This window comes from Spinacia oleracea, chromosome 1 (genome assembly GCF_020520425.1).
Source record: "Spinacia oleracea cultivar Varoflay chromosome 1, BTI_SOV_V1, whole genome shotgun sequence".
In the NCBI taxonomy this organism is placed as follows: Eukaryota; Viridiplantae; Streptophyta; class Magnoliopsida; order Caryophyllales; family Amaranthaceae; genus Spinacia; species Spinacia oleracea.
The window spans coordinates 79,403,003-79,427,806 of NC_079487.1; the positions used below are offsets into that span (position 1 = coordinate 79,403,003).

Sequence of the window (24,804 nt, forward strand, 5' to 3'; positions counted from 1 at the left end):
GGTACGGGCTAAGTATTTCATGGCTCGCTCTTTTCGCTCTCCCTTTTCTCTTTCTATTTTTTATTTTGCTCGGGATTTCTCCCCAATATAAATCCTTCAATCAATTTGGGCTAAAAGGTAGATGGTTGTGGTCTTTGAGTCACGAGGCGAGACTGAGTGAGCCTCGTTTGGTAGGCCTATAGTGGACCTTTAAATTGTCTTACTTTGCAAGCGTATTTAGTCGTTTCTTAAAATGTGCAAATAGCGTAGATTCAAAATGTTATTTTTACCTTATTGAATTTTAACGAAAGAATTACATCGAAAATAATTTTTTTGCTTCTTTTCAGATTCCAGTTTCTGGGATTTAATTGGAAGTTGTGATTTAGACTCAAACTTTCATTAATCTTTCTGATTATAACCCGTGTATGAATACAAGGAGGTGGCCTAGACTCAAAATAATGACATGGCGTAAGCCTATAATACCTGACCAAGCGACTCTCAGACTTGGGCTAATTGGACCATAACTTTCGTTGGTTGACACTTTAGATTTTAACCCTTGGGTGTTCATTTGTCATGCGTCATTTTGCTTAATGTTGGAAAGGTAGTTAATTGGGGAGATCGAATTTTTATTTTTGCAAGACTAGAATCATTAGTGCGGCTTCTCTCTTTGTGTGTATTGCTTTACCCCAATGGTAGCCTTATGGTATGCCGATTTGGGTATTTTCATGGTTGGTCATGTTGCATTCATGGAAAATCTTTTAGTCCGTACTTAGTAGTATTTCAAGGAGCGAGTGACTCGAGAGGATTATGATAGTCGTGACCCAATATGATTATAAGCCTTGGGGCCATTAATTTTTTCTTTGCCAATGGTATTAACGCCTTAGGTTCACTTTGGGGGTTGTGCGACTATGGGGGAATGATTTTCAGAATGTGACCGTTTCCATTTTGTAAATACATAACATATTCTTTTTATGGGTGAGAGAGAGTATTGAGGCCGTAGACTCTTAGCAAGGGATGACAATTACATATGGGTGCTTATTGATTTAAATGTTAGGAAGGGAGACTCAATATGGTTTAATCTTTTGACTTGCAGAACGACACCAAGCATTAGGATCGATTCTATGGATAAGACAACTAAGACTTAGGATTAAGATTGTATTTTTGGCATAGCCTAGTCTAGACTCGGATTTATTTTTTTATTCGGACATTATTTTTCTTTAAAGACTCTATTTGAACATTATTTTTTTGAATACTTTGCCCATGTGACATTCAAGGTTATTTCAATTAGCGTGCTCGGTTTTGGAGCCGAACATTGCCGTCGTAGGAGGCCTATCAACGACACAAAGAGTTATTATTTTTTTTTATAAGTCGCTTTTGGAATCGAGTGCTTTTTCATACGCCCTCGTAGCAATTTTTTTTCGAAAAGTTTTTTTTTTTGCTACGTATTTTCTTCACGCGTGGGCACCGAGGCTGTTGTGCCTGACCAAAAGGCCAGGGAGCAACTTCAGTGCCCAGGGTAGGGCGTCGGAAATTTCGGCGCCCAGCCAGGGGCGCTGAAAATGCGTCCCTGGCTGGTTCTCGTTTTCTGTTTGCGTCTACTTTTGTTTATGCGACTTCGATTTTGTATGCTTGCCTAATAACGTCCTTTACGCGTCGTGCAGCGTTTGTGGGATTCGTTACAGGCCATCCTGAGCGTCGCTTATTTTTGTGGCGATCGTTCGGGTTTGCGGAACACGTATTTCGGTATAACTCTTTGGCAAATTGGTTTATGAATGTTTGGGCAATTTTTAAGGTCGTTGGTTTTTCTAGGATAATTTGTCGCACACAATCATATATTTCGCTACACATAACTAACATTCCATCATGAGGCAATAATAACATGTCATGTAGTTTATGATAGGCTTCTATGGGTAGTTATTTGCGCCTGGCTTGGTACCGCTTCTATCGTAGATCCAACACATGCCCCGGTCGAGGTAGTGTCTTCAACAGACGAATTTCGCTCAAGAGGCCAACCCGCAAGTGCAAGCCAAGGGGGCATGCAGGTGAGAGGGACCTAATGGGCGAGCGATTGGGTTTGGGACGGGTGTACTACTAACGAAAGTGCCGAGTGGACAACATTCGAAGCGTATGCACCCCCCGGTGGGCGATGGGTATCCTTAGTCCCAACTCCCGAGATGAAACATCAAGGGAGCCAAGATTCGTTATGCGGTTCTGTCCATTCACATAAATATGCTGATTTTCAGGTCGTCCCAACTTGATGGGGAAATAAACGCGGGGTAGGATCGTTTCACCCTTCGGCTATTTTGATTACCTACGAGCACGAGTATTTCCTTCACTATCCCCAGTGGAGTCGCCACTGTGAGGGGGTCGAAAAAGCACGAGGCTAATGCGTGACCTCGTCCCTCGTGGGTGTGACGCTTCTTTTTGTCAAATCAAGTGTAATTGGATTTCCTGTGAGTTTACACCCAATTGACTAGTAATATAGGAGTCGCCATTCAGTTTTTAACGACAATGAAAAAAACTGACAAAACCCGGTTATCGTGACATAAAGGGAGTGCAATTATGTTTGACCACGACGGCCGTAGGTTCCCTTGTGATCCCTGGTGGTGGGGATCGCTCAACGTACACCCGCAGGGTAGAGATTGAGGGTTCGGGGGACTGTAACTACCGAGAGGAGTACTCTCTCTTCGATAACTCCAGAGGCAGGATATCCTTACTAGCTCAGCATAAATAATTGAAGGGACATGCGTTAACTATTAAACTAATCTGAGTTGATTTTATCAATATGCAACATATAGTACTAGATCGAGCGCGATTATCTGATTTAGATTGTTTTAAGGGACCTAGCATGATAATCCAATTTCCCAAAAATATCATATTTATTAAGCGTGATCGAACAATCAGATTTTAGTTAGTTTAACAGTTCATAAAAGGGCGAGGAAAGCAATTAAACCATGGAAAAGGGACACATTACGACGGACCCTTGAAAGGTGCGTCACGGTTCTCAGAAAACTAACCACTTTGACTTTGCTATTTCTCCTTTTATTTAACGAATCTCAAATTATGGGACGGGATACGTTCTGTTCGATTTATGGATCGATTGCGACAGAACGCGTGATCAGTTTTGCAGCGTGAGGCTTAGGCTTAGGGGTTTAGAGTCAATACTCAGAATAATAATTGTGTGTTGTGTCTTTTTACGTCGAACTTAAGGCCCTATTTATAGAAAAGAGTTCGTAGAAGGATAGAATTGCAGAACTCTAATCCACGAGGAATTAGGAAAAAACACGTACCAGGTATTTTCAGCGCCCAGGCCTGGGCGCCGAAGATTTCGGCGCCCAGAGCCAGGCGTTGAAAATAGGATCTGGGCGGTTTTTCTTAGTCAGATTCGGATTCCTAGAATCCGGAGTATTTGAGATTTAATTGAGTCTTTTAGTGCGTATTAACCTTGTGACGGGATGCGTTTGGGCCCGTTACGAACTCTAGGCTCGTTAGGATTAATACGTGACTCTTACTTTCGAATCATATTAGGAATAGGATTCTCTCGCAATTTCTATCTCATTTAGGATTTATGTTGGAGTGCAACACCTAATTCTGACAGGTTTCTATCTTTTATGACTTGCCACTTTTAACAACTACCCATTACGGTAGTTACTATTTTTAGCAGGTTTCCATAAATAGCAGGTTTTTATAAATAGCAGGTTTCGGGTGAAATGAAAAGGGGAATTGAGATTCGTTATTTTATAGGAGATGCGTTTTCAAGTGGAGATTTACGTTTTCATCATCGAACCTTCCCTTTCGGGAATGGGGACAAAAGTAGGTGTCTACAATAAGTTAAAAATGTTGGGGATATTTTACGTCTAACCCGCGAAAACAAAAATTAAAAAAAGGAATTTCAATTTTGAACCATGGGCCGAAAATTTAGGTTTTTTTTCACTTAAAAGTCTTAATTATATTCCACTTTATCACAATACTTACTAACTTTCTTCATGGTCACTACCAACACTACAACGATAGACAAACAATATTGAAATTAATTCAATTTACTATCTCATATACTAAAGTGTAGATGATCCTTTTTATCTTAAGTAAATATTAAGTATATCTTTTTCAAATTTTATAACTTTACTATTAATATGAATGCTAATGACTTATCCTCGTGACCACTTTATGCAGATGTAAATCACTTATCGACTTGACTATGTTATGCTACACTTTATATTTTTGTGGTTGAAATACAATGTGATGAAAAAATCAATAACTTAATAAGAGTTTGAGTTAATTTTGGTTATTTTTGGCAACAAAACATGGTTAAAGTTATCCAAGCAATGTCTCCGTGCATCGCCCTAGCCCAAAAACTAGTTTATTATTTACTTATGTCGTGAACCCAATATGGTTGAACCAAAAGGAAATTCTAATGTTGAACCAAATGGGAATTGTAATGTTGAACCAAATGGAAATTCTAATGTCTTTAGGCATTACAATTAAGAGTAAAAGTTACATAGTTACCATGCAACGCAATAAGTACACCAGGTATTCATTGCAATAGAAATTGATCATACGATTGTTAAAATACGAGAACGGTTATGTCCAAGACCTAGTTCTACAGAATAAAAGATGTCTTGAAATATCATGCCGAAGAACCACAGCCTATTTTTGTTGGTTAAAGTTATCCAAGCAATGTCTCCGTGCATCACCTTAGCCCAAAAACTAGTTTATTATTTACTTATGTCGTGAACCCAATATGGTTGAACCAAATGGAAATTCTAATGTTGAACCAAATGAGAATTGTAATGTTGAACCAAATGGAAATTCTAATGTCTTTAGGCATTACAATTAAGAGTAAAGGTTACATAGTTACCTTGCAACGCAATAAGTACACCAGGTATTCATTGCAATAGAAATTGATCATATGACTGTTAAAATACGAGAACGGTTATGTCCAAGACCTAGTTCTACAGAATAAAAGATGTCTTGAAATATCATGCCCAAGAACCACAACCTACTTTCAACAAAAAATTACTAGAACTTCTGCACAATCATTTCAAAACATAAGTTTCTGGCAATTACCAAGTTTGAACAGGGCACTACCAAACTCAAGCACATAAAAATCATGAAAGCCATATATATTTCTTGGTCACTACCGAGTCATTAATTAGTAACCACTCACAAAAGGTTTTTATAGTGGGAATCAAGTTGTTACTAAGGACCATAAATGTAATAGAATCCTAATATTTTATGACAACCACATACCTTGGTGACTACCGAATCATTAATTGGTAACCCCTCACAAAAGGTTTTTATAGTGGGGATTAAGTACTCACTTTACAAATATGAATTATTACATTTTGAATAATTAACGACTTTGAACTCTAATAAATCCGAATTAGATCCTCTTAGAAAATAATGGTGAAACAAACTTAGAAAAAATTACGACTATAGCATCAATATAATATTGTTGTATCCTGTACATTAAACAACGTAGTTCATGCGGAGTAGCCACCACGATGTCGGTTGGTCACTGCCAACTTACAAGAAACTTGCGTATATTTAAGAAATCTGGTTCCAACAAACCTCACGATGGAGAGTTCCAAACTTAAGAACTGATGTCTTGAAATAAGTAATACATTTACAAATCAATAAGTGAACATAAATCCATAAGTACTTCATTTTCCCTCTCTCCCTTGCCTGTCTCCCCACCATTAGTATAGAGAATGGAAGAGTCCCTTTGTATGCACTCGCCTTAGCATTCTGTGGTGATGAAGTTCCCAAGTAATAAATCTTGGATCAATCTAGACATATGAACTCACAACACAGATAACTCATAAGGAGGTCCCCTCTGCAGTAGTTAAGCAAACAAAATCAGTATGCATAAAGCAAACATTTATTTCCAATAAAAATTTAACAACATTTCCCATGTGTTCTAACTACGCGCATCAAGGTATCAATGACACCATAATTCTATAGTATATTCATACAAACCTAAAGGGAAAAATAACACTTTTATTGAATAAATATTCAACTCCAATTGTTCTAAAAATAAAAGGATCTGCAAGATCTGCAACAACAATTTCCAAACCAAAGTCCACACAGGCCACCAATAATTTCACTTGCTACTTTTGGCTTCAGATTGAGAGGGAGATCCAACATCAATGTATAAATTCATGTGAGACATCAGATTTAAAAAAGTACAATTCGTCCCTCGACATCAAAGGAAATTAAAAGTATCTGCAAGATTTGCAACAATAATTTCCAATTCTAGTTTTATTTTCAGACCGTAAACATAATTAATTGGTACTTTGGATGAACTGACCTCAAAATCATAGTGTATTGCCAACAGAACACGAGAACGTAAGTGTAGTCGGCGACAATTGATATGCGAAATTATAAACTAGAGTACCTGAAATTTGAAAATTCAATAACTCTATAAGCAAAATAAGAATTTTCAAAGCAAATCTAAGAACAGACCTTACCGGAGTTCAAAATTGGAGGGTGATTTTAGGGGGTTTTTTGGTGAGAGGGAGAGGACTAGAGGAGGGTGTTTAGGAGAGAAAAAGGTTTTCCGACGAGAGAGAAAATATTTGGGTTTTTATAAAACTTTTGGCAAGGAATTTCGGATGACTCGCGAATTGAAAATTTTGGAGAAAGTGAATATTTTTAAAAATTTTAAGGTCCCGCCAACAATTATGTGTTCTTATTTTGTCATTTTTAGTCGAATTTTTAATCACGATGTCACCGATATACTAAAGGTAATTACTGTAGACACCTACTTTTGTCCCCACTCCCGAAAGGGAAGGTTCGATGATGAGAACATAAATCTCCACTTGACAACGCATCTCCTATAAAATAACGAATCTCAATTCCCCTTTTCATTTCACCCGAAACGTGCTATTTATAGAAACCTGCTATTTAAGGAAACCTGCTAAAAATAGTAACTGCCGTAATGGATAGTTGTTAAAAGTGGCAAGTCATAAAAGATAGAAACCTGTCAGAATTAGGTGTTGCACTCCAACATAAATCCTAAATGAGATAGAAATTGCGAGAGAATCCTATTCCTAATACGATTCGAAAATAAGAGTTACGTATTAATTAAAATTCTAACGAGCCTAGAGTTCGTAACGGGCCCAGATGCATTTCATCATAAAATTAATACGCACTAAAAGACTCGATTAAAGTCTCATACACTCTGGATTCTAAGAATCCTAATCTGACAAAGAAACGGCCCAGACCCTATTTTCAACGCCTGGCTCTGGGCGCCGAAATCTTCGGCGCCCAGCCCTGGGCGCTGATATTACCTGGGACGTGTTCTTTCCTAATTCCTCGTGGATTAGAGTTCTACAATTCTATCTTTCCACGAACTCTTTTCTATAAATAGGGCCCTAAGTTCGACGTGAAAAACAACACACAACACACAATTATTATTCTGAGTATTGACTCTAAACCCCTAAGCCTAAGCCTCACGCTGCAAAACTGATCACGCGTTCTGTCGCAATCGATCCAAACATCGAACAGAACGTATCCTGTCCTATAATTTGAGATTCGATAAATAAAAGGAGAAATAGCAAAGTCAAAGTGGTTAGTTTTCTGAGAACCGTGACGCACCTCTCAAGGGTGTGTCGTAATGTGCCCCTTCGCATGATTTAATTGCTTTCCTCGCCCTTTTATGAACTGTTAAACTAATTAAATCTGATTGTTCTATCACGCCTAATAAAGATAATATGTTGGGAAATTGGATTATCATGCTAGGTCCCTTAAAACAATCTAAATCAGATAATCGCGTTCGATCTAGTACTATATGTTGCATATTGTTAAAATCAACTCAGATTAGTTTAATAGTTAACGCATGTCCCTTCAATTATTTTTGCCGAGCTAGTAAGGATATCCTGCCTCTGGAGTTATCGAAGAGCGAGTACTCCTCTCGGTAGTTACAGTCCCCCGAACCCTCAATCTCTACCTTACGGGTGTATGTTGAGAGATCCCCACACCAGGGATCACAAGGGAACCTACGGCCTTCGTGGTCAAACATAATTGCACTCCCTTTATGTCACGATAACCGGGTTTTGTCAGTTTTTCTCATTGTCGTTAAAAACTGAATGGCGACTCCTATATTACTAGTCAATTGGGTGTAAACTCACAGAAAATCCAATTACACTTGATTTGACAAAAAGAAACGTCACACCCACGAGGGACAAGGTCACGCATTAGGCCCTGTTCTGTTCACCTTATTTCCACTTATTTCAGGAAAAATAAGTTCAGATAAGTTCAGTTAAGTTCAGATAAGTTCAGATAAGTTCAGTTCAGGAAAAATAAGGGTTGACCAAGTACAATTTATAACTAAAATAAGTTTTGATAAGTTCTAATAAGTTCAGATAAGTTCAGATAAGTTCAGTTAAGTTCAGATAAGTTCAGATAAGATAAGTTCAGGAAAAATAAGTGAAAATCAGGTGAAAAGAACGCAGCCTTAGCCTCGTGCTTTTTCGACCCCCTCATTACCAGTATATATCTAGGTACGTACCAAGTTAACTTCTATAGACATTAAATATAGACTTAATCAACTCATTACTCAATTTCTTACACTAATTTTAAGTTTTCTTAGTCATTCTATTTTTCTTATCTCCATATCATACTACTTGTACATTTAAAATAACCATTAAAGATATCTTGTTCTTATTTAAGTAAGATTATAATACAGCTGAGTTTTCACTTTGAGATTGATCCCATCCACCCTCTCAATAACGTGTAAATATTAGATTAATGTGTTTTCTCTGTCAATTGTAGTTGATATAGAAAGAGGTTTTAAATAACACGTGTCACTTGTAGTTGTTCAATATCGAAAGAGGTTTTAAATAACTCGTCTATTTCCTCATCAACATTTAGTCTCTCATTTATTAGGCATTAGAGTTTATTATATGTGTTTTACCTATAGTCTACTTCCTCATCAACATTCACTCGCGCATTTATCGGGCATTCGATTTTATTACATGTGTGTTACCTATATTCCATTTCCTCATCAACATTCACTCTCACATTCATCGGGCATTGGTGTTTATTATATGTGTGTTACCTATAGTAACAACATTCTAACACGTGCACTAGTGGAAAAAGGGTCATTTGCATCGCACATTTAAGTGCATTTGCGTCGCACATAGTGCGTGGCAAAAGCTCTCGACGCAAATGACTTAAAGTCATTTGCGTCGCACATATGTGCGACACAAATGACCCTTATTTGCGTCGCACATTAAGCAAATGTGCGAGGCAAATGACTTTTCAGGCACCATGTTGAAAACTCATTTGCCACGCACATTAGCTTAATGTGCGACGCAAATGACTTTTCAGGCGCCAAAAAAATAAGTCATTTGCCTCGCACAATAGCTTAATGTGCGACGCAAATGACAATTTGAGCGCCAAAAAAGTAAGTCATTTGCCTCGCACAATAGCTTAATGTGCGACGCAAATGACATTTTTGGCGCCAGAAAAATAAGTCTTTTGCGTCGCACATTAAGCTAACGTGCGTGGCAAATGACTTATTTTTTGTTTTTTTTTTAAATTTGTTTTTTAATATTTTAGTTGGAAATTCCGACATGATCGTCTTTGAAATTAGACGCTTCCCAATACCGGGAATACATTTATAAATAATACCTGTCACAAAAGTTTACAACGTAATTAACGTTCCCAATAAAAGGCAATTAAATTCGTCAAAGATCAACCAACATGTTACAACAAACATAAAATTATTACAAGAAAGGTAGCTAGCTAGAGATCGAGTTCATATTACAAATTAAGCTTCAAATTCGACATTGTTCACAAAGTAATCCGCCCAAAAATCTTTCACCTCATTAATCTCCTCCGGTGAATAAGGCAATGTTCTTGAAAAATCCTAAAAAAGTGTAAATAATTCAATTTATCAACGATCGATCAATATAATAGTTTTGTGTACTTCAATTTATTATATAAAGTACGTAGTTTATGAGAACATACCTTAGTAAGATCTTGACTATTACCATGATTCATCATTATGTCGTACATAAAACGCATGACGTAGTAGCCACAATCTAGTGATCCCGGTTGTTGAGCACACTACATGCATTAAAATAAATAACACAAGTAAAATTTCTATCAAATTGTATGTTATAATTTTGAAAAACTTGATTCTTAGGTAAATAATAAACTAATTATACCTGTGCTGGAATCCATGTTAATTTAATTCCCTTAGATTGTCCACTTAGTCTCTTGCAACTCCGAAAAGCACTACACATTCGATAAAATATGCAATTATATATACTTTGTTTACACATGTAAATGCAAAGAATATTTTACATGTAAGTGCAATTATAAATCACTACTTTACTTGCTTCCTTGGGTCATATTTGGGCAAAAATGGCGTTTTCGAACCCAACTTTGAACTAAAGAACCTAAGGAATATTTTCAAACTTATTACACATTTAATATGCATATTTACAACTTTCTAAGGCTCTTTACAATCTATTATTTCACATTTAAGGCTAATTGGGGCGTTCTAGGACATATTTAGGGAAAAAATGAAGTTTTCGAACCCAACTTTTAACTAAAGAACCTAAGGAATGTTTTCAAACTTATGACATGTCTCATATGCATAGTTATAACTTTCTAAAGCTCTTTACATTCTATTATTTCACATTTAAGGCTAATTGGGTCGTTCTAGGACATATTTAGGCAAAAATGAAGTTTTCGAACCCAACTTTTAACTAAAGAACCTAAGGAATGTTTTCAAACTCATTACACGTTTAATATGCGTATTTACAACTTTCTAAATCTCTTTACAATCTATTATTTCACATTTAAGGCTAATTGGGTCGTTGTAGGTCATATTTGGGCAAAAATGGCGTTTTCGTACCCAACTTTGAACTAGAGAACCTAAGGAATGTTTTCAAACTTATTACACGTTTAATATGCATATTTACAACTTTCTAAATCTCTTTACAATCTATTATTTCACATTTAAGGCTAATTGGGTCGTTGTAGGTCATATTTGGGCAAAAATGGCGTTTTCGAACCCAACTTTGAACTTGAGAACCTAAGGAATGTTTTCAAACTTATTACACATTTAATATGCATATTTACAACTTTCTAAGGCTCTTTACAATCTATTATTTCACATTTAAGGCTAATTGGGTCGTTCTAGGTCATATTTGGGCAAAAATAACGTTTTCGAACCCAACTTTGAACTAAAGAACCTAAAGAAAGTTTTCAAACTTATTACACGTTTAATATGCATATTTACAACATTCTAAGGCTCTTTACAATCTATTATTTCACATTTAAGGCTACTTGGGTCGTTCTAGGACATATTTGGGCAAAAATGGCGTTTCCGAACCCAACTTTGAACTAGAGAACCTAAGGAATGTTTTCAAACTTATTACACGTTTAATATGCATAGTTATAACTTTCTAAAGCTCTTTACAATCTATTATTTCACATTTAAGGCTAATTGGGTCGTTCTAGGTCATATTTGGGCAAAAATGGCATTTTTGAACCCAACTTTGAACTAAAGAACCTAAAGAATGTTTTCAAACTTATTACACGTTTAATATGCATGTTTACAACTTTCTAAGGCTCTTTACAATCTATTATTTCACATTTAAGGCTACTTGGGTCGTTCTAGGACATATTTAGGCAAAAATGAAGTTTTCGAACCCAACTTTTAACTAAAGTACCTAAGGAATGTTTTCAAACTTATTACATGTCTCATATGCATAGTTATAACTTTCTAAAGCTCTTTACAATCTATTATTTCACATTTAAGGCTCATTTGGGTCGTTCTAGGGCATATTTAGGGAAAAATGGCATTTTCATATGCATACTTTACTTACTTGTTTAGTGGCTCCTTAATCATCAAATTTCTCTTCTTCTGTTGAGAATCAAATATGTAGACCTCACGTTTAGGCAAGCAAAGAACTAAAAGCATCCAGTGACTCCTACATACAAACAATAAACATATGCAGTTAGAAAAAAAAAGTTAAATTTGTAATAATCAATTAAAAACGAAGTTCACATTAATTTTCATACTTTTCGTAGTATGGACATAAGATGAATGTCTTAGAACTAAGTGCACTCATGGACCTCGTCATGTACGATAGAATTCGATCTGCATCGGTCTTTAACATGGTGGCCGAGATCATCTCCGGGCACATGAATTTAATAGTATTGGTGTGACAATCATCGTGATAACACAACTCACTCAAAGCCCTATAATATATAGTGTAAGAACGTTAAGACAATCATAAAAATCAAATTTAGGGGAAAATATTAATTTTGGAAACTCACATAATAAAAACTTGTATTATCGATATATTGAGCCATGCTCCCGAGAGAAGTTGATCGGTGTCTTCAACGGTGACATTAATTTCAAAGTCCTTTTCCATATTGAATGTCCTTTTAGTGCCTTGCACCTTAACATTCTCCCCTTCTTTTAATCCCAACATCATAGTTTTCATCACATTGCACTTACCACTCAAATTTTGCACTTTATAATTTTCAAGGAAATATGTTTTTGATTTAGTGTTGGACGCTTTTGTTTCGTATCCACTTCTCTCAAGCACTATCTCTTTCCCTTTGTTCCCTTTCCCTTTAGGCTCTTTACTTGTAGGCTTGTTTACCTGAGGTATGATTTTCAAATAACGATATACATATTAGTGAGTATGCATTGTATAATAGTTCTACTTCAAATTATCATGCATATGTTAGTTACCTCCTCATTCGTAAGCGACACCAAATGCTTTGGCCACTGAGTGAAGGTACCATGAGCTTGAGCAAGTTTCTTAATATATTGAGAAGGCACGGGGACGGGAGCTTCTTTGTACGCGGGCTCAAAATCATCAACGCTCACTTTCACGTTATCGGAATTGACGTCTTTGTGGTGATCAAGGATCAACTCTGGACATATGGTACCATAGGCAACAAAGACTTTCTCGGAGCCTATGTTCAGGTATAGATGGCACGGGACAGGTTCCTTATTATTTATTTTGAACAATAGCGCAAATACAATGTAACATGTTAGAAAAGTTCAATAGAATTAACTAGAAACAAATTACTTGAAAGACATAAATTATCATACCGTAAGGTCGGCAAATGGATCTAAACCCCCAGAACGACAACTACTATGAACATTTGCGTCTATCCTCATCTGGCTTGGTATTTGGACACCAAGTTCTTTAGCAAATGTGATAAATTTCTCCATAACCATGGAATCCATCTTGGAGTTCATCTCTTGTATTGTCTCATCTTTAACCCTTTTGGTGACTCTTGCTTCCATTTCCTCCATCTCCGCATCTCCATACCGTCGAGAGCTACACCGCTCTCCGGTCCCCCCACACAACTTTGATGCCTACTCCACCACCAAATGTTATTGGTCTCCTTTCTTGAGTCTTACCAAGTGCACGAGATAAGACATCATCAAGCCTTTTAGGAACAAATTCCCCTTCATCTTGTTTCCTTTTCCATTCATCCTACATGAAATCAAATGGTTTTGAGAAAAGTTCAACACTTGGTTTCATATTTAAGAACATAAATGAAATTAGAGGAATCACAACAATACGCAAAATTGTGTATCGTTAAATGAACTTACAATATTTTCTTTGACCTTTTGTGTGCCCTCATCCGGCAAGTAAGGATTTCCTTTCTCATCTGGTAACGATCTTGCAAGAAGCCATAAACATGTCCTACTCGGCAAACTTGAAGCAATTGTAGACGTAGAGGAACCATCAGATGACGAAGAAACTGAGGGAATGTACCCTTTTCTACGCCATTCACTTGTCATTTCAGCATATGATTTCTGTCCCATATGATGAGGATATATGTTGAAAGATTGACTCTGTCTTGCTTTCTCACTTATTTCCTAATTTTAGGGGGGTAAAAGAAATTATTACAACAAAATAAAACTTAGATTATACCAAGACTTTAATTAAGAATAATTTTTTATACCTCAGCTTCTTCGGAGGTACGTATCTTCACAAATTCCTTCCATATATCCTCAGTTATATAACTATACAAATCATATGGCATCTTTTCATCTTTTGGCCTTTTTCTTGTAACCCGGATCCAACCAGCCGCCAATCTTGATTTGAATTCCCTCCAACGCTTATAACAACTCTTTAAGACAACTTCTTTCTTGGTTTCATCTGTGATATGAAATTCTCTCTAAATGAAAGAAAAAGAAAAGGAACAAGAAAGTCTTTTAGCATATGAAAAAGACACGTAGACATGTACAACTGAATTTCCAAAATAAAAGCGGTTACCTTGACATCTTCCCACAAAGTGTCTTTTATTCCTTGTGAAACATCTTCCCAGGTTCTGATCAATATTGAAACCTTTGCGCGACTTATCTCGCCAATGTGATTCTTGTAATCCGTTGCCCATTTCCCTGTGGCTCGGTCCAAGTGATCCCATTCAATTATTCTTGGAACCCCGGGCATGGATTTTAGCCCTTTTGTAGGGCCTCTTGGCTTCCTTTTTTTCTTTTGGGGCACTTGATTTGGTGATTCGTTAGATGGCCCTGAATTTGCGTGTTAATCTTCAACCATGCCTGACGCTACTGCAGTTTGGAAAATCATCAAAATTAATTACCTTCAAAAGTAGGATTTTTAAAAAAAATAAAGAACTGATCAGTTCTGAATTTTGACCAGTTTTGTCCACTAATCTGCACATAACTGATCTGAGCTGTGCAGATCAATGCACAGCTCAGATCAGAACTGTGCAGATCAATGCACAGAACTTACCAGTTCTGTGCACTGATCCAGTTCTGTGCACTGATCTGTACAGCTCAGATCAGAACTGTGCAGATCAATGCACAGAACTGGTCAGTTCTGATCAGTTCTGTGCATTGATCTGCACAGTTCTGATCTGAGCTGTGCAGATCAGTTCTGATCAGTTCTGTGCATTGATCTACATAGCTCAGATCAGTTCTGTGCAGATCAGTGGACAGAACTGATCAGACTGACCAGTTCTGTGCACTGATCTGCACAGTTCTGATCTTATATTTAGCATGTTGATCCACTTTATGACTTGTCCAGTGCAACTGGAGGTGGAAATAGACTTGAGATATGCTTATAACCTCTGAGTCGACAGAACCAGTGGAGAAGTCAATCTGTAAATTATCAATAACCAGTCATAAGACTCATAACTTAGCATAGAATGGGTATAAGGATTAAATTCATTCTAAAACATACAAGCAATCATACCAGATCTTTTGAGCTGAGGCTAGCAAGAAGTTGAATCAAAGCATGCAGATCCTTGTATTTCTTGGTTTTTGCTTCATTGGCTAAGGTGCTCGAATGACTTACAGAAATCTAATAAAACAAGAAAGAGAGGAAGTCTGTGTTAAATACCAACAATATATCGCGCTAAAAAAAGAAAGAAAATCGGACAATCAAAATTGCAACCAAGGTAATTGGGTCGTTATAATACATATTTAGGCAAAAATGACGTTTTCGAACCCAACTTTTAACTAAACAACTTAAGGAATGTTTTCAAACTTATAACATGTCTCATATGCATAGTTATAACTTTCTAAGACTCGTACTAATCTACTATTCCACATTTAAGGCTAATTGGGTCGTTATAGTACATATTTAGGCAAAAATGAAGTTTTCGAACCCAACTTTTAACTAAACAACTTAAGGAATGTTTTCAAACTTATTACACATGTCTCATATGCATAGTTATAACTTTCTAAGACTCGTACTAATCTATTATTTCACATTTAAGGCTAATTGGGTCGTTCTATGACATATTTAGGCAAAAATGAAGTTTTCGAACCCAACTTTTAACTAATCTACAAATTAACTTGGTGAAAAAAAATAGTTGCCAAAATAGTACCTATCTCACTATTTCTCTTTTTCAACATAAAATCCTTCATCATGATCTCGGCGCTTATAACTCATGTCAACATCGTCAATTATTTGAGGGATATGCCAGGAGGAAGGTGGAATCTCATTAAACTGCTCATCATATTCTTCTTCATCATCTACATCCTCAACGCCAAGTATTCTTCTTTTGCCTTCCAGAACAACTGACCAACTACGATCGGCAGGGTCAACCATGTAAAAGATTTGTTTTGCCTGTGATGCTAATATGAAAGGATCTGCAAGATGCCCAACTCGACTAAAGTTTACAAGTGTCAGGTACCCATGTTCATCCTTTTTGACACCGCGACTAATATCAACCCACTTGCACCGGAATAGAGGAATCTTAAAATACTTATATTCCAACTCTAATATTTCTTCAATGACTCCATAGTAAGAGTTCGTCTTATCTACAAGTGTTCTATCTTTTACACTAGCATACTCCGAAGACAAACATATTGCCGTAACACCACTATTTTGCATCGTTGTTTTGTCATCTTTTCGCTTCGTGTAAAAAGAATAGCCATTGATGTCGTACCCCTCATAAGATATGACTTGACATTTAGGACCATATGCCAACCATCTCACCATGTCAGATACCTCATTAGGCGTGTCGGAAAATTGATCCATCACTCGACTCTTGAACCATGTGAGGAACGAACGATTATGCTCTTTTATCAGTTGAGGACCATTTTTTGAAGGATATTGCTCTCTAAGAAAGTTCATGTGCTCAACCACGTATGGATGGACTTCACTAAGATTTTGCACCACAAACAGCTCAACCTTACACATCATTTCAGAACCGATTGATATCCTTTTCTTGCCAATTGTACCTTGACCCCCAAGTCTCCCATCATGTCTAGACTTTGGTACTCCGACTTCTTTCAAACGTGCCATATATTGAGAAACCCATGCAGCAACTTCCTCCGCGACGGTTCGTTGGACAATACTAGCTTCAGGTTTGGCCGGATTCATCACTCTATCTTTCAAGGTACCCATTTCCCGTTCAAAGGGATACATGTACCTCATACAAACTGGCCCACAAAGCTTAATTTCACGAACAAGATGAATAATCAAATGAGGCATCATGTCAAAGAATGATGGCGGAAAATACTTTTCAAACCGACACATGGTCTCAAGTACATCGGCCTGCAAATCATCCAGTATTGTTGGATTGATCACCTTGCTACAAATTGTGTTGAAAAAGAAACACAATCTTGTAATGGTATACCTCACTTGTGGCGGAAATATCCCTCGAATTGCAACCGGCAGCAATTGTTGCATCAACACGTGACAATCATGAGATTTTATTCCAACTAATTTCAAGTCAGACATGGACACAAGTCTACGAAAATTTGAAGAGTAACCAGCAGGGACCTTTAAGCCATGCAAAGACTCACAAAAGCTAGCTTTCTCCTTTTTAGACAAGGTGAAACAAGCTGGGGGAAGGTACCATCGTTTTCCCCTTTCTTGAGGTGCCAACTAGGAGCGACCCATAGCAGCCATATCTTGTCTAACTTTAGGCCCATCCTTCGTTTTCCCTTGCATATTCAACAATGTCCAAACAATGGCATCACAAACATTTTTCTCAATATGCATTACATCCAAACAATGCCTAACTTTCAAATCTCTCCAATATGGGAGATCCCAAAAGATAGACCTCTTCTTGTAACCACCACTTGGCTGACCTTTATAAGGCTTACCAAACTCTGTCTCAATGTCTTTAACCCGTTCATAAACCTCACACGCACATAAGGGGGCAGGAGCTTCTCTCATCTCCAATTCTCCATTAAAAGCTTCCTTCTCTTTTCGAAAGGGGTGATCTTCAGGAAGATACATCTGGTAATCCATGTACACATCTTTCCCACAAAATTTTAGGCGCCTCGAGACCAAATCATCATGACAAACTGGACATGCCTTCTTTCCCTTTACAGAATACCCTGACAAATTTCCATAAGCCGGGAAATCATTTATCGTACAAAAAATTATGGCACGTAAAGTGAAATTGGTTTTGGTGTATGCATCAAACATCAACACCCCTTTATCCCACAACAATTTCAAATCTTCAATGAGTGGCTCTAGATACACATCTATGTCATTTCCGGGTTGTTTAGGCCCAGAGATTAAGAGCGACAACATGATGTATCTACGCTTCATGCATAACCAATGAGGCAAATTGTATATGGTGAGAAGAACCGGCCAAGTGCTATATTGGGTACTAAGTGTCCCAAATGGGTTCATTCCATCCGTGCAAAGACCAAGCCTGAGATTCCGAACTTCTTCCATAAAGACCTTGTACTTTCGATCAATGTTCCTCCATTGTGGAGAATCAGCAGGATGCCTCATTAACCCATCTTCTTCGGCATGCCACCTCAAGAGTTTTGCAGTTTTCTCTTCTGAGAAAAGGCGCTTAAATCTTGGTATAATTGGAAGATACCAAAGCACCTTAGCCGGAGAAGGTTTCTTCTTAGTTGATGTTGCATCATTCTCCACGATCTTGTAACGGGACAATCCGCATCGACACTCATGCAGATTTGCATACTGCTTTCGATACAACACGCAATCATTTGGACACGCGTGTATCTTCTCATAATCCATACCCAAAGGACACATAAGCTTCTGGGCCTCATAGTTAGACCTTGGAAGTTTGTTTCCTTCAGGAAGATTACCGGACGTGGCCTCCAAAAAACTGTGAAAAACTCTTGTTGGTCCAACCGTTTTCCACCTTTAAGTTGAAATGTTCGATGACGGCACCAAGTACAGTTTGTGTAGAACCAGGATATAACGGTGTTGCGGAAGCTTTGATTATACTATCATACATACGGGGACGCTCAACGAAATGATGGTCTTCCATATCATGCATCATATCATCTATCCTATCTTTCTCCTCTTCTTCCTCACTTTCAACAGCAATATCATCCTCAATTTCATTTTCATCACCATTATCACAATGATTATGCTGACTCGAGCTCGGCATACTAGAACTTACCCCATGATCTATGCTCTCACCATGCCATGTCCACGTCGTGTAGTTACCCTTAAAACCGCGACGAACTATGTGATCAACAATATCATCAATATCCCGATGCCCCCTTGAATTATTGCAATCACAACAAGGACACAGAATTAAACTTGATTCATGTTCTGATTGATGTTTCAAGGCAACCTTAATGAACTCTTGAATCCCTTGTAAGAACCTTGTAGAAAATCGTTTACTACCATACATCCAACTCCGATCCATTTTCAACCACTAAAGATAAAACAATATGACCAAATTTTGTCAAAGGTTAGAATATAAACTAGGCTATTCATATCATTATAAATCCATGGCTTCCAACAAAACCTACCATAACTAATAACAAGTTCCCATAGTACAATTCATTTCACATCACAAATTCACAAACCCGGATTTTGTAGCAAACCCAAAACATCATTTCATCATCTAAATTCATTTCATAACCTACACAAACCATCTCATAAACCTACACAAACCCAAAAATTCATTTCATAACCTTAATTCAATAAAACCTAAATGTAATAAACAAATAAATTCAACAAAACCAACTATGATAATAACCTATTACAATTCATCAAAAACTACAATTAAAATTCAACAAAACCTGAATCTTAAATGTGCACAATTAAAATTCAATTAAATAATATCCACAATCATAATATATTCAATCTTAAAATTCAACTAAAATGTACAATTAAAATTCAATCAAAATATCCAAAATTATAATTAAAATGCACAATTAAAATTCAATTAAAATTCAACTAAATAATATCAAGATTAAAATTCAATCTTAAATGTAAATAATACCTAATTAATTATTGAAGAGAGGAGAGACAACACATGGGGCGGCGGCTGTGAGCAGGAGACGGCGTGCAGGGGGCGGTGGTAGTAGGGGAAGTGTGCAGGGGCGGCTGTGAGCCGCGACGGATGTGAGAGCAACGGCGGGTGAGCCGCGGCAACACTGTACAGGGGGCTATGGAAAGAGCAGCCGCGGCGGCAGTACGTGACAACGACAGAGAAGAGAATTGAACAACCACTGCGTAGGAGGACTTCCTTAGCCGTGGGCGGCGGCTCTAAAAAGGGAGCAGAGCAGGAATCAGTGAAGCAGTGAATTGAAGTAGCGAAGCAGTGAAGCAGTGAAGCAGCGAAGGAACGGCGCGGCAACGACGGAAGGCGGCAGTGAAGCAACGAAGGAAGGCAACGACGGCAGTGAACAAGGTGAAGCCGCCGGTGAAGCAGTGTTGTTGTTTGTTTCGTTTGGAAGTGAAGCAGTGTTGTTGTTTGTCGAGAAAAACCTAAGTCAGAATGAAGCTTGAAAGCAATTAAGCGTGAGCGGGAAATTGAGGGGAAAAAGAATCAATAACACAGTGCATCGCAGATTTACTAATCTGCGAGGCAAATGACTCTAGGAGCATCCTAGAGTCATTTGCCTCGCAGATTAGTAAATTTGCGACGCACTTGATTGAGTAAACTGCGTCGCAGTTTTACTAATCTGCGACGCAAATGACTCTGGGGGGAATCCTAGAGTCATTTGCCTCGCAGTTTAACAAAGCTACGACGCAAATGACTAAATTTTATGCTAAAATTTGTCATTTGCGTCACATGTTCAGAATGGCGTGGCAAATGCGGGGATGCAAATAAGCCTTTTTCCACTAGTGGTGGCGATTAAAACAACAATATCCATTACAATTTTAATTGTTGTCATTATTAGTAGAAACAAAAAACAACTACATATCTAGAGCAATTAAATGTGTAACACCACTAAGTAGTATATTGATTTAAGTTTCACTATTAGTTTCATAGATGAACCGCCGACCCCTTATTAATGTTAAACCAAATGTAAATACCCCTATGTCTCTAAGAGTTATTAGTTAGAGTTAAAGTAACATCATAACTTAATACGTACACCTTACTCACTAGTAGCATTCTTTACGGACCCAATAAGTACAACACACATATTCATTGCAATAGAAATGGATCTTAAAAATGTATACCCATGAGAAATCCCTCACCCTAACCAATACCCATTATTTTGGTGGGGAAAATACATATGGAGATCTATTTTATAGATTAAAATCCTTTAACTAAATCTCATACCCAACTACCACAAAATTTACCTTTCCACTTTGAGATTTATTATGTGGGTCACTACCGAGAGATATCGTGGTCCATACTGACAGATAATAACTTAAATTTAGAACCATGTTTTTCCCTACGGTAACTACTAACCGATTACTCGGTCACGACCAAATGAAAATACTTCAACTAAATCTCATGCCCAACTACCACAAAATATACCTTTCGACCCTGAGACTTATTTTTTGGGATACTACCAAGAATGATCTTGGTAATTACTTAAAGATAATAACTTAAATATAGAACCATGTTTTGTAAAAAAGTCCGTAATGACCAATTGGTATACAAATATGGTGTTATCCATCCATGTGAATAGTTGGTAATTACCCACACATGTTCACCAATTTATAATACTAAAACAGAAAACTCATGCTTTTTATTTTGAGAAAAATAATAATTGTTTTATTATTTTAACAAATAATACCTCCATTTCAAAATTACTAATCGTTTTTGTCCGTTTCATGATGTTAAGATTTATTTTATTTGTGAACATGGAAATAAACCATCTTATCTTTCTTCCCCACAACACGTATATGTTTTTTCTCATGTTATTTCACTTTGTTCATTTTTGTTTTCTACCACCAACCCGCATGTAGTACACATTTACCTGGTTACTTTTTCTACCACCAACCCGCATGTAGTACATATTTAACTAGTTTTATCTGGTTACTTTTATTAAGAATAGTTACATTAGTGAACACTAAGCAAATATCAGTCAGATTACTAGCTGAAAATGTCATGCTTTGAAAATTTTCAGTGCTTCTGACTTAGTTATTGGGAAACGAAACAATTCAAGGCTACAAGACCTAGGTACCTACATGCATTCAATCAATGACATATGATTCAGGTACCTACCAAGCATGGAAACAATGGGATACGAGTATACGACCACTCAATTCAATCAATGAACTTGTTGAAGACTTTAAATAATTTTTCAGTGCTTTTTTTTAAAAGAAGTCAGGTATTGTTGGAAGACTAAGGTATGAAAATACATTGGTGATTACCATGCATGTATTCAAACCGTGGTAAATTACCCAGGTAACTACCATGAAAGCATAATCCAATGCATGTTAAGTTGATAACACCTTTATAAATAGAGGTCTGTTTTTTATTTCCAATACCCATCACTTCCCTTTCTTTCTCATTTCAAACAACCATCCATATTTTTCTTTCTTTTTCCCCTCTTCTTCTCGACGAAAATGGCTTCCAATGTTCCGTACGTTCATCCTTACACAATTGTCATGAAAAACTTGCCGATAGAGTTCATCGGAGGGAAGCCAACAAGCAGAAGTCTTTCTTGGCTGAAACATGAACTCATCGGCCTTGGGTTCAGGGTAACCAAGGTGAGGGGACAATGGGATGGGTCTGGTTTCTTAGGATATGCCTTCGTTGATTTTGGGGGGCGCCAAGAACATTTTGAGTCTGCTGCACGGTTGGCTAGACAGTATGAGTTGGCAAGGCATGGTAGAACACATTACCTGTCTAATATGGAAGCCCCGACTGGGATTTATGCATGGCTGGCTACGAGGACAAATGCTCGTCTATTTAGAGGTGCTCATCTATGCTATCAGACTGCTGATATAGCAACAATAGCTGGAATCAACACGGAAACGACAATGCTTGAGAGCGTTAGGACATATGAAGCAGTTTCAGCTGGTTTTAACAAGATGTACAATCTTGTTTGAATGTCTGGTCCATGCAGTGATGGTGGTGAAGCTGGTGCTGCTTCCATGGATGATGATGCAGTCTCTGTTTCATGTACTAGTTTTATTTCCTGTTTTCTGTACCCCCGTTTTAATTATCTAGTGGCAGCCAAGTTGAGCTATATATGCCTCTATATTTTGTGTTTTTTGTTGTTTTTTACGTTACCCTAATAATATACAATTATGTTTGTGTTTTATCTCTTAATTCGTAATATGTTGAATCTATATGATTTACTTGTTTGTTCTCTTTCACGTTTGATAAGCGTCCTAACTTCTACGCCTATTTGGTAATTTCACTCAGCTACTAGGCTATTATAGTTCATCTTATATGGTTGGTGATGTCCATAAAGATACTTGGTAATGTCCTAGTGTGCGTGATTTTTTTAATCATCATTGTGCGTTGGTAGTGGCCACAAATATTCATAGACAGTACTATAATCAGGGTTTCTCACTCAAGTTTTGTAATTGCCACGTCCGGGACTTAGTTCTAAATTTAACTACTTTTCATCGTCTTCTTCCTTCAAACCCAAAACGCAATTTTCATCATCTTTTTCCTCGGACCCCCAATAGCTTACAATTACATGCACCCAAAGTGTCAATGTGTAACTTTGAATTCAACCAAACAACATTACAAAGTACACTATCAACAAAATTTCTAGATCTAAAACATAAATTTGCAACACTAATCTGAAAAATTGAGAAACCATTTTTTTAACAATTCTTAACCAAACTTCGACAACCATTTCTCCATATCATCAAATTAATTTGCGTTCGGAAATGTTGTAGCTCTCGTTGACAACCATGGCCATTCAAATTTTTAGTCTTTTTTTTCCCCCTGTAGTATGAGCAGATGTTGAAGATGATGGAAATCATCTTATGGTGTACTGAGAGAGTTGAGAAGGAGGAGTGGATGTTGGGGGCAAGAGATGGTGACATCGCACCTCGATTTGGTTTCACCGTGAGTTTTCCGGCGCCGGCAGAGGAAAGGGAGAGGAGAGAGAATTGAACTTAACCCATAAATTAACAACACTCAAAAGTTAATTATTTTTGGAAATTATTTATTGATTTTCACAAAATTAAATATATTGATTTTTCATATTTCTCAAAAATCACTTAAAAGTTTTTTGGATAAAAAAAATAAAGATAAAAGAAAAAAAAAATCAATTTGTGTGGTCTATATTAATTCCCTACCATGGTCATTTTTATGATGACTATCTTAGAATTTTTATTAAAAATGGCAAGTATGGAATATATATTATCATGTCAAATGAGCAAAATAATATAAATTATCATGTCAAATGAGCAAATAATACAAATCTATTACTATATACTGAAAGAGACACTAGGAATGACACGTGTCAATTCCTGGTACAATTTTTTCCCGGCAAAAATCACTTTCCCAAAAAAAGTATATGTTTTGTTTTATTTTTATTCTCTACCTTTTTTTATAAACTATTTATGTATGGAAACAAAATTTAGTTTATAAATTATGGGAATTACTATATACTAAAAGAGACACCAGGAATGACACGTGTCAATTCCTGGTACAACTTTTTCCCGCCAAAAATCACTTTCCCAAAAAAATGTATATGTTTTGTTTTATTTTTATTCTCTACCTTTTTTTTATAAACTATTTATGTATGGAAACAAAATTTAGTTTATAAATTATGGGAATAATAGATACGACGTAATAATAATTATTCTAAATTGGTAATATTTTAGTCAAATCTTTATATTAAAAATAGAAAATATATCACTCAATATTTTTGTCAAATTACCATATTAACATTTTAAATATGCATATTAGATGAATAAATTTAAACGAGTATGTTAAAAATGTTATAACCATGCAATAGTTGGTAAATATTCAGTTAATTATTTTGTGAAAAAAATTATCAAAATCCGTGCGTGCACGAGATCTAATCTAGTATCTTATGAAGTAATTCAATTTGTTCATGGACACACGTTAGACAAAAGCGAATGAACAACCGGTTAAATATTTTTTCCACTTTTTATTTTACTAAAATTCAAAATGAGTAATTTGTTTTTATCTCCCTCCATTTTTAATAATTCAAAATGAGTAAAAAAAACCGTG

The 24,804-nt window shown here is 36.7% G+C and overlaps 1 long non-coding RNA gene across 1 annotated transcript; it reads right to left on the reverse strand.

Moving 5' to 3' along the window:
- Positions 1 to 9,789: 9,789 nt before the first annotated feature.
- LOC110794117 (uncharacterized) lies at positions 9,790 to 12,138 on the reverse strand. The gene is made up of 4 exons (XR_002534927.2): positions 12,022 to 12,138; positions 11,826 to 11,930; positions 9,955 to 10,053; positions 9,790 to 9,853 (listed from the first exon to the last, which is right to left on the reverse strand). It is a non-coding gene; the product is annotated as an uncharacterized lncRNA (long non-coding RNA).
- Positions 12,139 to 24,804: the final 12,666 nt, after the last annotated feature.